The sequence below is a fragment of the Euprymna scolopes genome, chromosome 30 (assembly GCF_053919585.1).
Source record: "Euprymna scolopes isolate OS-2025 chromosome 30, ASM5391958v1, whole genome shotgun sequence".
NCBI classification, from domain to species: Eukaryota; Metazoa; Mollusca; class Cephalopoda; order Sepiida; family Sepiolidae; genus Euprymna; species Euprymna scolopes.
This window is the reverse complement of record NC_136511.1, coordinates 1,200,245-1,217,500: the sequence shown is the minus strand read 5'-3', so window position 1 is coordinate 1,217,500 and position 17,256 is coordinate 1,200,245. Positions and strand designations below refer to the sequence as shown.

Below are 17,256 nucleotides of genomic sequence, written 5' to 3'. Positions count from 1 at the left end.
TTCTACGAGTTCATCGGAGCACATTCCATTTATGCACTTGTAAAACAGGCAAGGATGTGAAACATTGCCACGATGTGCAGAGGTTGCAGCAAGATACAATAAGGAGGTATTCTAAAGTCTAGCAGTTGGAGGAAAGAAACTTTTAGGGTTGAAGATTCTCCGGCATCAGTGAACGGCTATACTGAAGCCATAGCGTTTTACTCTAGTCGGGTATGTCAGGGGTATTAACGTCGAAGGGGAATCAGTGCTAATTGTTTGTTTAAGCACATAGAAATAAGGTACTTGCAAAAATCAGGAAGAGGATGCGAAATTGCTGTGATGGGACAGAGAGGTGTAGTTGGTTGACAGTGCGGCGCCTATTATATTTGAGACTTGTTTGGACCTTGCCGAAAAAAAAGAGTTTCGATCGATCGATGACTCAATTCAGTCTCAAGAGACAAAGGATACCCGCTGTAAAAGTAGCTTCCCGTGTAATTTCGAGGCAAGGGTTACGCAATCTCCAACTCTCTTGAATCCGCACCGCTTGAGTCCAGTGACAAGCAGAAGCCCAGGACGACGAGAAACAACGCTGAGATAAGCTGATAGCACATATAACACCTGAAATTCCCACATGGTCACCCATTTAGTAAGGTTGTGTGTGTAATTATGAGGCAAAGTTTCCGCAACCCACGACCACATCTCTTCAGAATCGGCACCGCTTGAGTCCAATAGCAAGCAGAAGTCCAGGACGGCGAGAAACAACGCTGAGATAAGCGATTAGCTCATATCTGGAATTCCCACACGGTAATCCATTCAGTAATGCTGTGCATGTAATTGTGTGGCAATTGTTGCGTAATCCACAACCACGCCTCTAATCTCCTGAATCGGCACTGCTTGATTCCAGGGACAAAGAAAAATCGAGGATCATCTAAAATTATGTTGCGATAAGCGGAGAGCACATACAGCACCTGGTATTCCCAAATATTCACACATTTTAGTATTGACCAGGCTCAACGTTGCTTAACCTTGGTGATCAAACGGGAACCGGTGTGTCAACATGATTATGCCGTATACAAAGAGGCTAGTGATTGGTTAATCTACCTAAATGATATCGAATACTGTGAGTTGCTAGTATTATTTTATAACTAGGTGGGTCTTGCCCAGTTGTAAGATACGCTTAAATATGATATTTTAATTCGTCCATATTTCGTATATATTATTATAGAATCGTAATTTCAAAAGGGAAAAAAATGCAATTAGGTGCAATCGGCTAGAATCGAAACCGAGCCCGTACCATTCAAAGTCGTTGACGTTACAACTGTACGAACGTGACACGCATATGAACTGATTAAAAATTAAAAAATAGAAATAAACTAAAAGGATTTTTTTTTTCGATTTGTGACCTATTTTTACCCCTTAAAAACTATTTTAATCGACTAAAGACACATTAAAGAACGGTACTAATAAACCTAATCATGTGAGGCTCATACCGCCGAACTGCGACTTTTAGTTTCGGGGGAGATAAAGTTTAAAAATAGTAAGACAGATAGACAGACAGATAGACATATAACCTTTTCTTTTAGCAAGAGCAGAGGAAGCATCCGGCTTAGCCCGGTCTTTAAATACGCTTAAATATGATATTTTAATTTGTTCATATTTCGTATATATTATTATAGAGTCGTGATTTTAAAAGTAAAAAAAAGTATTTGGGTGCCATCAGCTAGAATTGAAACTGGAAGCAAAATTGTAACATTTAAAGCTGGTGACGTTACTAACATGACACGCATATGAACTGATTAAAAATGTAAATTTAAGAATAAACTACGGGAGATGTACAAAATGTATAAGTATTTTTTTTTTTAATTTGGATCCATTTTTTATCTCTTAAAAACTATCTTAACCGGCCAAAGACCTATAAAAAGAACGGTCTATAAAAACCAAATCATTTGAGACTCCTAGTGCCGCTGTTCAACTTTTAGTTTTAGATTAAGGCTGGTGGAGAAAGAGTTTAAAAATATAGAGAGAGACAGATATTAGAATTAAATTAAAATTTAAAATAAACTAAGATGAATGTACCAAATGTATAACGATTATTTTTTTCAATTTTGACCAATTTTTGACCCCTTTAAAAACTATTTTAATCGGCTTATGACTTATAAAAGGACGCTCCGTTAAAACCCCAATCATTTGGTGCCCCTAGCGCCGATCTGCGACTTGTAGTTTCGGAGAAGATATAACATGGAGACAGACATACATACATATAGCCTTTTATATATTGGATTAAAGTGATAGTCCAACTTCTTTTCCACGACCTTGGCATTGTCCTCAGTGCATTTGTTCAAATTTATGTCGCCTGAGAACTACTTACATATATCCTATTTTCCAGGTCTTTAAAAACTGTTGGAAATTAATGAGCCAATCTTGATGAACAAGTCAGTAGACTTATTTTCATCTGTGCCAAATAGGGTTGAAAAGCGAATAGAATTTTTAAATTCATTAACAAATCCATGGTTTATTATCCCAAACATTGTTTCTCTTTTTTTTTTAATATTTAATTTTCAACTCAAACAAAACATAGTGCCACTTTGACCTTTGATGTAGATGGCTACTATCTGGGACATAAGTTACAGGGATACAATGTAGGGATTTGAGCAGCAAGACGTCTTTTTACATTAAACTTGAACTTCTGCATGCCAGTACAGTTGGCGAAGCAGGAACCCGGAATAGAATTCAAAAGTCTAAAAGTTTTAGGGAAAAAACTACTAGAGTTGAAGGCTTTCTTACAACTAGGAATGTAGGGGTGCGACTTTGCTGCTTGTCAGGAGTATTTACGTATGAGGAGTACAAGGGCTTGTAGTTCGTACGAGCATCCATTATTAAAATCCTTGTAAAACAGGCAGGTGGATGCAGTGGTTTCGTCGATTGGACTGACGTTGAAGTTTAGATGACATTTCGAGACCTATCTGGTTGGACACTTTTTTGGAACCCTTCCAGGAGTAAGAGACTAGTAACAGATGCACCAGTTCGAATTGGTGCGGATATGAGGATCGCATGTTATATGCGTCTCAACCCACACCCCTACTGTCTTAAAAATGTCCGTCAAAATCAATTACCAATATATTTTTTTAAGTATCTACGCGATTGTAACTAAGTTAATAAGATTTCTGAAAATAAAGAAAAAGAAAATATATTTCCCCATAAATAAGATCTTTTATATCTCTTAAATTATTTTATAAATTAAATTAAATGTGAATAGCGTTCACAAAATAAACGATTTTGGCAATCCGGCCTAAGCATATTTTTAAGTGGTTTCGATTAATATCTTTTCAGATAAAAATAATTAGATCCATAAAAATCTAGAAAATAGAAGAAAATATGGGAATCGAACAAAATGGACGCACAAAGAAGAATTGCATAGCGTCACACGTGGGTTCGTAATGTTTCTGCATTAAATTATTATTGTTGCTTCCCTTCAAGGCTTCAATACTTATGCAGACACATATTTTGGCGCTGGAGATATGTGAATGTGTGTCGAACTGATGCTGATATTGGCAGAATTATAAGCATTCATTTTCCATTATTGATACATATGCGCTCGCATACAAGTGGGTGTTCCTAATGATGGCGGTCTTAACAGAGCTGAAAGAGAGAAACAGACCAAATACCAAGGTCTCATGTATGATATGAAAAGAAACTGGAACCTAAAGGGGATATCGATCATACCAGTTATCATAGGTGCCACACGACTTATGAAGAAGAACCTGAAGTCCTACCTAACTAATATTCCTGGTGAACCAAGTGCAAAAGAGATTCAGACAATTGCACTTAAGGGAACAGCGAGGATACTAAAAAGAGCTCTCGGTTGGTTTCAATAAAAAAAGCGGGGCAATGTTGGCAGCTGGTTTGGCTGCCCCATACCCAGCATTACAATCTTCAAAGGAAGAAAATAAAAAAGCATTGCACTTTTATCTGTTAAATTTTTAGAGAGGTAAAAGCATTGTCAAGCTTTAGGTCATGTAAGTCGATAGATAAGTCGGGTTTACGGTTCTTTTGTCACAGTTTTGTTTCATTTATCAGTGTAATGCTTAAGAGAATATGTGACGGTTGCCTATTTGTAAACGACGCAAACTGACGACCTGGATGTCTCATCTTCGAATCTGGTTCGTTCCACAAAAAAATCACTTTCACTTAGGATGTTGGCAACCTTCACGTGGTCCCTTCCGTTATCCACAAAGTCTTTCTCAAAAGAATTCGGACTAGAAAAATTTCAGGGAAACCAATGCCAACAACAGAATCTTCGGATTACTACAATATAAGCGTCATCGCTAAATACATAGATACAATCTACGCATATGCTTTTATGGGCACTTTATTTACTCTTTAAGAAGTTAACTCCGTTTGTCTGTCAAGGTAAAAATCAATGAGCAATTGTTTATATATATATATATATATATATATATATATATATATATATATATATAGTAGCAAAAGTACTCGTCGTCAACTGGGTTTAAAAACAGCCTGCAGAAAATGGACTCTGATTTATGAAAGTATGGTAGGTTATGAAAAGGAAGGGTTGTAAAGAGATAGCTTCGAATTTAGGGGGTATCAAAACCAAAACAAAATATGATGAAAGTAAAAATAAAATAGATAAACCCCATCATTTATTATACCAGACCTGTTCACACTGAAACACTTATCACAATATTCTGTGGATCTTTACTAAAAAACCTAGTTACATTTTGTGACATATTTCCATTCTATGGAGGTCAGGCGCGAATGAACACCCCATAATTTTATTAGACAATATTTCTTCAGACTGAAACATAATTATCATAATATACTTACGCAGATATATATGAAAAGTCTTTAATAAAGTGTGTGCTTATTTCCATTCTATAGAGGCCAGGCGCGAACGCAGACCCCACACTTTTATTATATCATCCCTATTTAAGTTAAAACATACTTATCAAAGTATTATCATGTACATCTATATCAAAAACACTTGTAAAAGTTTTTTTAATTTTTTAATTTTTTTTATTTCCATACTTTGTGGACCAGGCGTGTACGTAGACCCCACAATTTTAATGAATCATCATTATGCCAGATCAAGCATACCCATTCCTGTGTCTCGATACATCTATCATTATATGTGATCAGTTTTCTATAATAGTCAACTATATAGGAGCCTATTCGTGGCCAGACACACACGGAGACATTCAGCTTTATATATATATATATATATATATATATATATATATATATATATATATATATATATATATGGGTCAAAATTGAGAAAAATCGTTATACATTTTCATACATTTATCTTAGTTTAATTTTAATTTTTAATTTTTTTAACCATTTCCTATGTGTGTCAAGTTGATACAGTGGTAACGTCATCAGCTTTGTATGCTAGCGGGTTGCTTTCGGCTTCGATTCTAACTTTTTTTTTCACTCTTGAAATCACAAATCTATTATAATAAGGGCTAGGACAACAACATATTCCTTTCATTGTTTTTACTCTCGAGTGTGTATCTGTTGATATCGTATATGCTTTAACATAGAATCATATTGTTCTCGGTTGATTAACTGTCTCACTGTGTCGGATATATACTCAAGAGTCAAAACAATAAAAGAATATGCTGTTGTCACATCCCTTATGATAATATATACGAAATTTAGACAAATTAAAATATCATATTTAAGCGTATTTTATAACACGGTAAAGCCCCCCCCCCTCCCCCGCTAATTGAAACTACTTGTCAAGCTTTATAATATCGGCAAAAATCCGTACTTTGGGATTCCTATGGAACTTTAAGGTCCCCTATTTGAAAGCGTTTTCAAATGTCATTAAATACTATGCCATAAAAGGGTCTCTATTTATGTGAGATGATGTTTTGCCGGATCAGGGGAATAGCCATGATATGAAATTTATGAAGTTGAATTTGAACTAACGCCGTTTGGTTCTCTATAAAAATGTAAAAACAATGCCTAGATTATTAGAGGCAATTACGAATATCTTATTTGTTTCTTAATTTTTAGTCGCGTGCAAGCGACTGTATTAGTCACTCCGTCGGTTCGACAGTCTGTAAGTCGGTCTCTCTGTCGGTCGGTCAGGCTATCGGTCTGTCCGTAACATTTTGTGCTTGGCCTTTTTGGTTAAGATCGAAAGTCTGTTGTTAATAGCTGCCGTTCTTAGCTTTTTAAGCTTTTCTTGACCTTTTGGCCAAGCTCAAAGTGTAGTATATGTTCCGGCAGATACTGCAAGCAAAGGCCATGTGACCTTGGTCAATGTAGGGGCAACCCTTCATACAAACTGTCACTATTCAGCTCCCCTACTCCCCGGGGAGGTGGTTTCCATTTCCCCTTCACTCCTTACATAAAAAATCGGCCTTGTGCCTAATTTGCTCGGTGGGGGAGCAAATAAATACAGCTTTTCTGTGACTTTTGGCCAAGATAAAAGTGTAGTACCTGTTCCGGCAGATACTGCAAGCAAAGACCATATGTGGCGGCAGCCTACATTGACCAAGGTCTCTTGGTCAATGTAGGGGCAACCCTTCATACCAATTGTTACTATTCAGCTCCCCTACTCCCCGGGGAGTTGGTCCTCATTTCCCCTTCACGCCTCACATTAAAAATAGGCCTTGTGCCTAATTTACTCGGTGGGAAAGCAAATAAATACAACATTTCTTGTCCTTTTGGCCAAGATAGTACTATCTTTTCTGGCAGATACTGCAAGCAAAGACCATGTGTGGGGGCAGCCCCACATAAATGACGGACGGGTGGACAGACAGCTAGGGAGCGAGCTGTGAGAATAGAAAATGTAGACAAACTGCAGTTCCTGTGAAAACCATTTGAGACAGCTGTAATAAACGTATATTATAAAAATATAAAGAATTGTTTTAATGGTTTCACAAATAAGAGCAGGTGTCACAATAAAATGGTGCTGATCGTTTCATGGTTCGTCACGGAGCAGTGAGAAGATACAGAAGAACTCTTCAAGAAAAAAATGTATGAAGCATATATCATTCTTCTTACCTATGAACTGTAAAAATATCCCGTGTGAGAAGTCTGATACAACATGATTCAGTTTACACGTCAATATCACGCCGTCCCCGCTACACAACATACATACGATTTATATGTTTATTATTTGTCTGTTAAAAGAACAATATTTTACATTCACTAGATAACACATGACACGATTTGATATATCATCTCCTCCAATATAAACCAATATAAAACATAATGAAAATATGTTTATTAGATTTTATTTAGTTATTTTTCTTTGTTTTAATGAAAAAGAAAAAAAATGAATAAATAAAACCAGAAAAGTGGCCGTGTTTTTTTTTTTTTAATTTTGGTTTATTTTCGTTTCTTTTTTTATATTGTTTTCTTTGTTGTGTCTGGTAACCAATTTGAATGTCGCCTGATTCCAATATTGATAGCGTAGTAGTAATTGTGCTAATGAAACTCTTAGAACTGAAATGTATAGAAATCAATAATGAATAAGGAACTAATCCGAAAATAGGAAGTCAGCTCCCCCCGCTAGTATCACGTATGAACTCAGTGCACACATAATATAAGTATAAAGACAGTAATTAAAATATTAAAACGACTAATCGGTGCAAGATTTGAAGAACGCTGTTAAAGTTTCTTGTATAAACTGGAATCCAATGTTAGTTCGTTTCGTTTAAGTAATCCTTCGAATCGCAACCCCACACACACACAGAAAGAGAAAAAATATATAGGGAAGAAAAAAGAAGAAATTTATAAAATAGCACAAGTAACCCACATAATAACTGGAATGTAAAATGCCAATCCATATTTTTTAAGCAACTAAGAACTCAAACCGGTCTTCCTCGTATATTCCGCTGTGTACGTATCTGCAGCGGTGCTAAGTGTTCGTGGGTGGAGTATAAATCGAATAGAGAGAAAAGATTTTACCACTTCCATTGATTCTAACCGATTGTGGCAGTGAACTCTCACCGGTAAAAATATAGAAATGTACGAATATCAAGGAACTGTAAGGGCAGAAGGCCTATAACACACCTCACATTCTGTGCTGAAGTGTGGGGACATTGCATTTGAATGTAATGTCGTGATTTTTAATCCTATTAAGGTCAAACTCACACGGGAAAAACGAGTTCATTTTATTTATATAGAGAAAAAACGAGTTTATTTTATTTATATAGAGAAGAAGAGAAGATAAACATTTTTCTGTTAATTTATCCGGTTTCTGTTAATATTTACGAGTATCTATTTCTTTTCTCTCATAACATAATTATCCTTTAACCTTAGTCGGGGTTTTCTTATTCTTTAGCAGGAGATGCATTTTGATTAAGTTTGCGTCAATAAAAAAGGCGTGACACTCTTTTTCGTATGGCGTCTTTTGTAAAACTAAATCACCGTCGGCTGACTGTTAAACATATTAAAGAGCGCACACTTTGGCTAATTCTAACGTGCATAATGCAATTATATCAAATATGGTGAATGTCAAAGTGGACAATTATCGATGAAACACAAGAAAAATGAGATGCAGAGACAGGCACCATAAAACATACGAAACATTTCAATAATAATCGAATCAATAAAATAGCGCTTTCTTTCTTCAATTTATCGCTCTCATTCTAATAAACACACACACACACATACACACACACACACACACACACACACATATATATATATATATATATATATATTCGGCGCGGTTTGCTTGATCTGTGTTGGTTAATAGAAATTCTTGTGTGCGGGGCGTTTGCTCAGTGGGTAGAGTGCTTGCCTCGCATGCAAGAGGCTCGGGTTTCGAATCCTGGGTTCGGATGTGTCTAACTGATGAGCCCAAATAAGGGCGAAACTCGAGTCTTGGACTTCCGGTTCGTTGACTGCCATTGCTCTTGTGAGCTGCGACGTTGTTTGGCTGTGGAATTTATTATATACAATCTCTCACATTCTGAAAATCCTATTATAAGTTGCTCGTTTGATTAGCATTGCTGGATGGCGTCGTCCTTTCGAGTTAAAAACTCCTACTTGTGAGACCTTGACTTGGGTTATTGACTGGTTGTCGATGCAAGAGGCTCGGGTTTCGAATCCTGAGTTCGGATGTGTCTAAGTGATGAGGGCGAAACTTGAGTCTTTGACTTCCGGTTCGTATACTGCCATGGCTCTTTTGAGCTGCGACGCTGCTTGGCTGTGGAATTTATTATATACAATCTCTCACATTCTGAAAATCATATATATATAGTGGCCTTATATATTTATATATATATATATATATATTCAATTTGTCTTTACAGAAGCAGTAATTTGTTGCTACACAGTCATGAGCATGTTTCAGTCTTCTAGTATTTAGTAATTGGACACCTCATTAGGCAACAACTCTTATTTTCGGAAGTGGAACCCTTGATCATTAATAGAAGACCGAAACGTGCTCAGGAGTGTAGCAACTAATTACTGCTTATGTAAAGACAAATTGATATTGAAAATGTAACTTGCTCTACTTCCGTATTGAGCACTCTTGTATTAACCTCGTTATATTTCATTGGTTACACTACCTTTAAAGATAGCAACCTCAATTATATATATATATATATATATATATATATATATATATATATATATATATGTTAAGGTGTGAGTAGTTTTCTAGCACGATAGAGGGGTCCCACATTCTTCGCAGCAGCCTCTGCTATGTTCTCAATATATCTATTCCTGCTCATATTCCCTGTGAATGTTTAGCCGGAGAGTTTGAAGGAGGAATTCTCAAGTAGGGAGTTATTTGTCATGGATATCGCTTGTTGGATAGACTTCTTGTAATTGTTAAATGGGTGCAGTTTATTCTTACTTGCAAAAATCTTAATTTTTCCTTATCATTTTTGGGCTGAATATCACTACTATATATATATATATATATATATATATATATATATATATATATATATATGTATGATGACCTTATATATACACACACATATATATACACACACATATATATAGACACACACATATATATGGTGACCTTATATATACACATATATATATACATAAATATACATATAAATATATATATATGTATATATATACATATATGCATATATATATATATATATATATATATATATATATATATATACTTGTGGATAAGTGGACTTTTTCTACTTTTTGTTTCTCTTTTTGGTGAGTAGATGCGGAGGAAGTTAAAAAGAAAACAAAAGGAAAAACAGAAATAAAAAAATGAAAAAGTATCGACTTAAACACAAGTATATATATATATATATATATATATATATATATATGTGTGTGTGTGTGTGTGTGTGTGTGTGTGTGTGTGTGTGTGTGTATCTCAGGTCATGTCATATGCTACTGGTACCATGTAACCCAGTATTACCTGTCTCATGGTCGGCTCATCGGCGACTAAACTGGTTCCCCTACCAGACTTGTTTGGTGAGGAGGGTGGCTAGACTCCCTGAAGGATTAAAAACAAGACCTTCCAAAGGGCGAATGAACCCTTTTTCTGGGTAAACGGCCAACTAGCACCGTGTGTGTTTGTGTGTATGTATGTGTTTGTTGGGATGGAGAGTGCTCCTGTAAGCCGTGGTGAAGGCAATCTTTCTAGGAGAAGCAAATCTCTGATTTAAAAAAAAACATAAAGCGGGGGACCAGTACCCGCATTAAGCTGGTCTACAGTTTAACTTGTTGCTGGCTATCTTGCTCTTGCTTGTTACTGGATATCAACATTTTGAACCGAGACAGAGAGATTTAGCTGTCGTACAAAGCTCAGACTCTGTAACATCATCTATGTATAGATACTCCCTCCGGCATTTGTCTATAAAAATGGTCCTGTTGCGATGGAAAAGTTGTGATGCATGGAGGCTTCAAATGCTGGAAGAATGTAATAATTGATCGCAATGACCATGTTCAGTGTCATGCCTGCTTGAGCGTGTGAATTCATCGGTAAGACTAAAAAATAAAAAATTGTCATTTTTGGACTCATGGACTTTAAGTGTCTGAGGGAATGGCACTCGTCTGACAAGACGTTGCAATCATATATATATATATATATATATATATATATATATATATATATACGTGTGTGTGTATATATATATATATACGTGTATATATATATATATACTGTTTTTATAGTTATTTCTCGATTTCTTCGGCCGATGAATCCTCTGACTTTCTTCAGATGTATATTTTCGAACCTACTACAACCCGCAAGGTACTAAGTAGAATTCAGTTCTAAGCGCTATCCTTTAAGAGGTTGAGGATTTAATCCTCAGTGCGAACGAGGGTGCATGAACAATCACTATGCTGGCAGACGCAAGGAGAACACTCTGCCCTCATGGAAACTAAGCCGGCGTCTTTTATCATTGGGGCAGAATATAGAATGAGCATCATGAAATCTTAACAGTACTCGACATAACGATGTTTTAATATGAATATCAATATATATATATATATATATATATATACATACATACAAGTTAGAAAAGCATTTCATCCAAGGCATGAAAATTGTAAAACAAAATGTTTTTACTATAGGCTTTAAAAATAAAGGTACACGCTTCAATTTGAAATGTATTTATCTTATTTTTATTATTATCTCTTTGTATTATTACAGGTCTGAATATTCTCTCTCTATTTCAGTTTGTATTTCTCCTCACACCACAACTCTTTTTGCAACTCCCTCTTTGTCATACATGTCTGAATAATGAGAAAATCTGAATTTGTTTAACAAAAACTTAAAAATAACTCTTTTAGATTTTTTGTTTAAAAACTTCTTTCAGAATAGAAAGTCTTTACAATTTAATAAGGAACATATTTCATATAGGTTTAATTAAAAAATTCCGTAGATAATGAGAAAAATAGAGATGAAAATTTCAAAAAAACTGTATAACTGGTTACGCTCAATAGTAGTCTTCGCCAGCGAAAGTTTTTGTTATTGTTTTTTTATTATTATTTTTTTTTTAAACATTTCAATATATATATATATATATATATATATATATATATATATATATATATATATATATATATATATGTTTGCCTGTGCGCGCTCGTGCGGTGTGCGTGTGTACGTAAATACAACATTTGTGTCGATATTTACACTAATAAATAACAGTAATTTCATACAACTAAAATGAATTGTGAAAACCTGTTATTTAAAAGAAAAATACTTTTATATCTGAAAGGGATGATATCTTTATTTTTTACTTAGCTACTTCCGGTTTGATCATTCTTGTGACCTTTACTTCCGTTCTGGCTGATGACAAATCGGAAGACTTCATAACATTCGACATAAAGGGGCCTTTTTGAAATGCCATTCAAATCTCCGAGTCCAATAATTCACAGCTAAAGAAGATCGGACAGTACATCGGTCAAAACCTTAAAAGAATAACACTCAAGATGGATAATGAAATAATACAAATTATTACTCCACATCCCAAAACTTGTAGAACTTTTGTCGGTAGCGTAGAAGAGACAGATGAAAGTTAACGTTCGCTGATATGTCCGAACATTTTAAAAGCTAATGTGGAATTTCATATAATAGAGACATTCTAATGATTTCAATTTGTGGAAGATATTAAATTTCGTCGTGAAAATATCAGAATATTAAAGGGGAACGGCTTGTTTGATAGACACAATGAATGCGGCGGGAATAATTGCAAGAAAATGTCGAACATCTCATGCGTTGATTAAATCTAGATCGGATATTGTCCCACGTTGATTGCTGTTATGGATTAGTCACAGAATGAAAACGACATTGTAGGAAATGATCTGGAAAGAAAATCGTGGATCGATTTTCATCCACTTTAAATAAGTTGATGATGCTGATGATGATTATTAAGATGATGATGATGATGATGATGATGATGATGGTGATGATGATGATGATATAGGGGAAAAGATGATGCTGATGATGATGATGATGATGATGATGATGATGATGATGATGATATAGGAGAAAAGATGATGATGATGATGATGATGATGATATAGGGGGATGATGATGATGATGATGATGATGATGATGATGATGATGATGATGATGTAGGGGAAAAAGATTATGATGATGTGATGATGATGATGATGATGATGATGATATAGGGGAAAAGAAAATGATCATGATATAGGGGAAAAAGATGATGATGATCATGATGATGATGATATAGGGGAGAAAAAGATTATGATGCTGATGATGATGAGGAGGAGGAAGACGAGGAGGAGAAGGAGGAGGAGGAGGAGAAGAAGGATCCTGAAATATGAAGGAAAATCCTTGAATATGGAGGCTAACACAGACGAACACAAAACGCAGACCAGACACACTGCTACAAAGAAGAAAAAAAAAACATGAAACGCTATATGGAACCAAGAACATTGACGTTGCATACTAATAAGTTCTCTATCTCCCCCATTACCACAACTGTACTCCCCACCCAAAAAAAAAGAGTGAAACGAAATAGCCAAGTAGTCAAGGAGGAAGGAAATACCGAGGAGTGCGCACTGACCAAACCTCCACTGTATAACGCGAAGAGAACTTGGGGAGGCTTATTGCCACCCAAATTCCAGTAAAGACCAATGGCCGCTGCCAACGTGAAATCAATGGAAAACAGCTGTTGCAATAATGCAAATATATTTGCAAATCGTATCAAAAGACGTGGAGAGTATTCGAAAATCTGGGGAGACTTGCTATCACTCAGCTTCCAGGGAACAACACAGGCTGTATTCAATGAGATCTTTGATGACCTGTGTAAAAGCTCCTTGTGAGTCCATAATAACTAACGGGACCTGCTGAAATTCAACAAGGGTACCCCTTCATATGTAATATGTTGATGTTGGCATTCTGTAGATATTCAGCGTAAATGGAGACGCTCTGATATTTCTGTAGCTCTTTTGTTAAAGCTGCAAAAGTATTTATCTAAGCTAGCAGGGACGCCCCGCGTAGCCAGGTCGTAAAATATGCTTAAATATATTTTGCTTCTTGCAGATTTCGTATATATTATTATAGAGTTAACGTTTACCGATTTTTATATATTATAAAATTGTGATATCAAAAATAAAAGATATATCTATATATGACTTGGGTTCATCAGCTTGAATCAAACCGAATCCCAAACTTATGTATAAAAAAGGGGGAAATTTGTCAAACAACGATGTATTTTTAAAATAAAAAATAATTTTTACAAAGTTTTTCAAACACAAATGTTATATTATACTCATATATACTCAAAATATCGTCCGTGCCCTTCACTACAGCGTCTTAACCTAGAGATCCAAGCTCGTAAAGCGTCTTGAAGGGTAACTTGTGGGATATCATTACAAGCTCTTGCCAAGCACGTTTTCAAGCCATCAATAGAGTGTGTGTAACGTCGACAGTCCTGTGTCTCTGTTAATAACAAGCTTCAAGCACAGTAATCCATAACATTTAAGTCTGGTCTTTTTGAGGGCCGTTGTTAAAGAAAAGCAGATTTTTAATAATGCCATATAGTCGTTGATATGTTTTTAAGCAGATTTTTAATCTGCTTCTCTTTAACAACGCCAGCTTCTCCCTTTTTAAAATTCCCAACGTCGTTTTCCGTTTCTTTGCACATGAACCATTTTCAAATATTTGTACTGGTGTTTTTGCTTTCTTAATCTCATTCATCCAGAGAAGTCTCGAAATAAAGGCGAAACGTTGATGAACACATAACTCGGTTTGTAATTTTTTTATTTTTATTTCTCTATTTTATCGGAATACTATTTTCATTATAGGGACGCCCAGCGTAGCCAGGTCGTAAAATATACCTAAATATTATATTTTAATTCTTGAAGGTTTTGTATATATTAATATAGAGTTTTTGTATATTATAAATATAAAAAATATATCTATATGACTTGGGTTCATTATCTTGAATCGAAACCGAATCCGAAACACACACACACACACACACACACACACACACACACACATATATATATATATATATATATATATATATATATATATATGTGTGTGTGTGTGTGTGTGTGTGTGTGTGTGTGTGTGTGTGTTTCGGATTCGGTTTCGATTCAAGATAATATATATATATATATATAATAAGCCAACCCCGGATACGACAACCATACTAGAAATAAAAATAAAAATACTAATAATGAACAAGATCAATGCAACTGCAGATCCCGGACATTTTACCCATTTCAAAATAAATGTCTAACCAAAAGCATCGTGTAACAGGCCACAATATTTGCGAAAGAAACCCCGAATAACAAGAAATATTACGTAGGTATGGCTTCCTTAGATTTCAAAACTCGATATTATGACCACAGAAGTACATTCAACAAAAAAAAACACCTAATGAAAACAACTCTAGCAAACAAATACAGGGAACTCAAAGAAAGCGGACGATCGCTGGTAGTCGAATGGAAAATAGTAAGACAAGCAAACACATGTAGAGACCTAGACGATCCATGTAGATTATGCCTTCATGAAACATGTGCTATCCTATATTTAAAGAACCCCAAGATCTATTAAACTGTAGGAGAGAAATAGCGAACAACAGTGTTTATAGATAAAACTTTACTATAACGATATAAAATAACTTTAAAATTAACAATAACAATAGAAAATAAATAAATAAAATAAACATACATATACATAAATTATCATATATATATATATATATATATATATATATATATATATATAACATTTAACCTAGTTTAAAATAGGCCAGAACGCTATATATCTACGCTCCCCGCTAAAATAGCACACACAAAGGAAGGGATGAACCATAGCTTAACTGGGCTTCTATCATGTAAGTGCCTGCTCATTGGCTGATTAGGAACGCTGCGGTTGAAACTAGAGAACTGATTGTCGAACTAAAAACTCAATAGAATGTGTTATATGAAAACGCGAGACTACCACAACTCCTTGCATAATCCTGATGAATCCCAGCGTGGACGAAACCCGGAATATTCTGTATAGCTTAATTGCCATATATATTTGATAACTTTGCTATATATATATATATATATATATATATATATATATTATATATATATATATATATATATATATAGAGAGAGAGAGAGAGAGAGAGAGAGAGAGATCCTTCGGCTATAATAGAAACCGAAACAAAAACTTATGAAGAATTCTTGACAATATTATTAATAAAAAATAGATTACTAAGGTGCCATTAACTAAAATCGAAACCGAAAATCAAGACTTATGAAGAATTATTGATAAAAATATTTTTGAATAAGACATTACTGAAGTGCTATTAGCTATAATCGAAACTGAAACCAAAACTTATGAGGAATTCTTGGTAAAATTATTAATAAAAAAATTAATGACTTAAGTGCTATCAGCTAAATTCGAAACTGAAACCAAAACTATAAAGAATTCTACGTAAAATTATTTATTAAAAAAATTATATGACCTGAGTTCTATCAGCTATAATCGAAACCGAAACCAAAACTTATGAAGAATTCTTGGTAAAATTATTTAATGCAAGAAATGGAAATACATAGCAATTAAACGACCCGTGTGTACGCGTGACACGGAAAGTTACACACGCGCTGTTGTATTAATCTATAGATACCATTAGGTACGGACCCAACACTAGGAAATCACATAAGAACACAAAATTTAATTCATAAAATCATAAAATTCCACCAATTTTCTACAGTGTCATGTAAGCATTGCGGTTCCAGGATAGCGGTTCCAGTCCTACCCAAAGCCAGTCAGAGGATTTGTTGGCCAAGACGTAGTGAGGCAATCACATATATGGAAGGCATTTATTACTGGAGATACAGTTACAAGGCTCAGCATTCCTATTGAGTCGCGTTTAACCAACGTTGTTGAAACGTTGTGAAATACCAACACATCTGAATATGAGGATAATTGGACGCTCTTTATCAAAAGATCGTGAATATAAGATACAAGATAGTAGTTTAAATAATCGAAATAGTGCAAGCTGTTTATTTTCATCTCAAAAGTTTGGAAATCAAAAGAGGTCGATATGCCGTGAAACATTAACACATTTTACTAATGAATCTATGAAGATGCATTTTTACTTGACGGCTATGCATTCCGTTAAAGTTAGTTTAATGTGACCATACCATCTAAGTCTCCTGTTCTGCGCACACCCATTCGTATTATCATGATCTTGCTGTTATGGCGCTATTAGATTAAAGTCTGTCTTTAAAACTAAGATTATCCATCAATCCTATCATACCCCTCCATGCAACGCATATACTCAACTCTCATTAACAAGATATCAATTC

The 17,256-nt window shown here is 34.9% G+C and overlaps 1 protein-coding gene and 1 pseudogene across 1 annotated transcript in view; both read right to left on the bottom strand.

Annotated features, from left to right (window-relative positions):
- Positions 1–17,256, bottom strand: part of LOC145254635 (synaptotagmin-B-like) — a 768,196-nt gene that overhangs the window by 559,310 nt on the left and 191,630 nt on the right. The gene's annotated exons all lie outside the window — the stretch shown is intronic.
- Positions 936–1,053, bottom strand: LOC145255098 (5S ribosomal RNA; annotated as a pseudogene).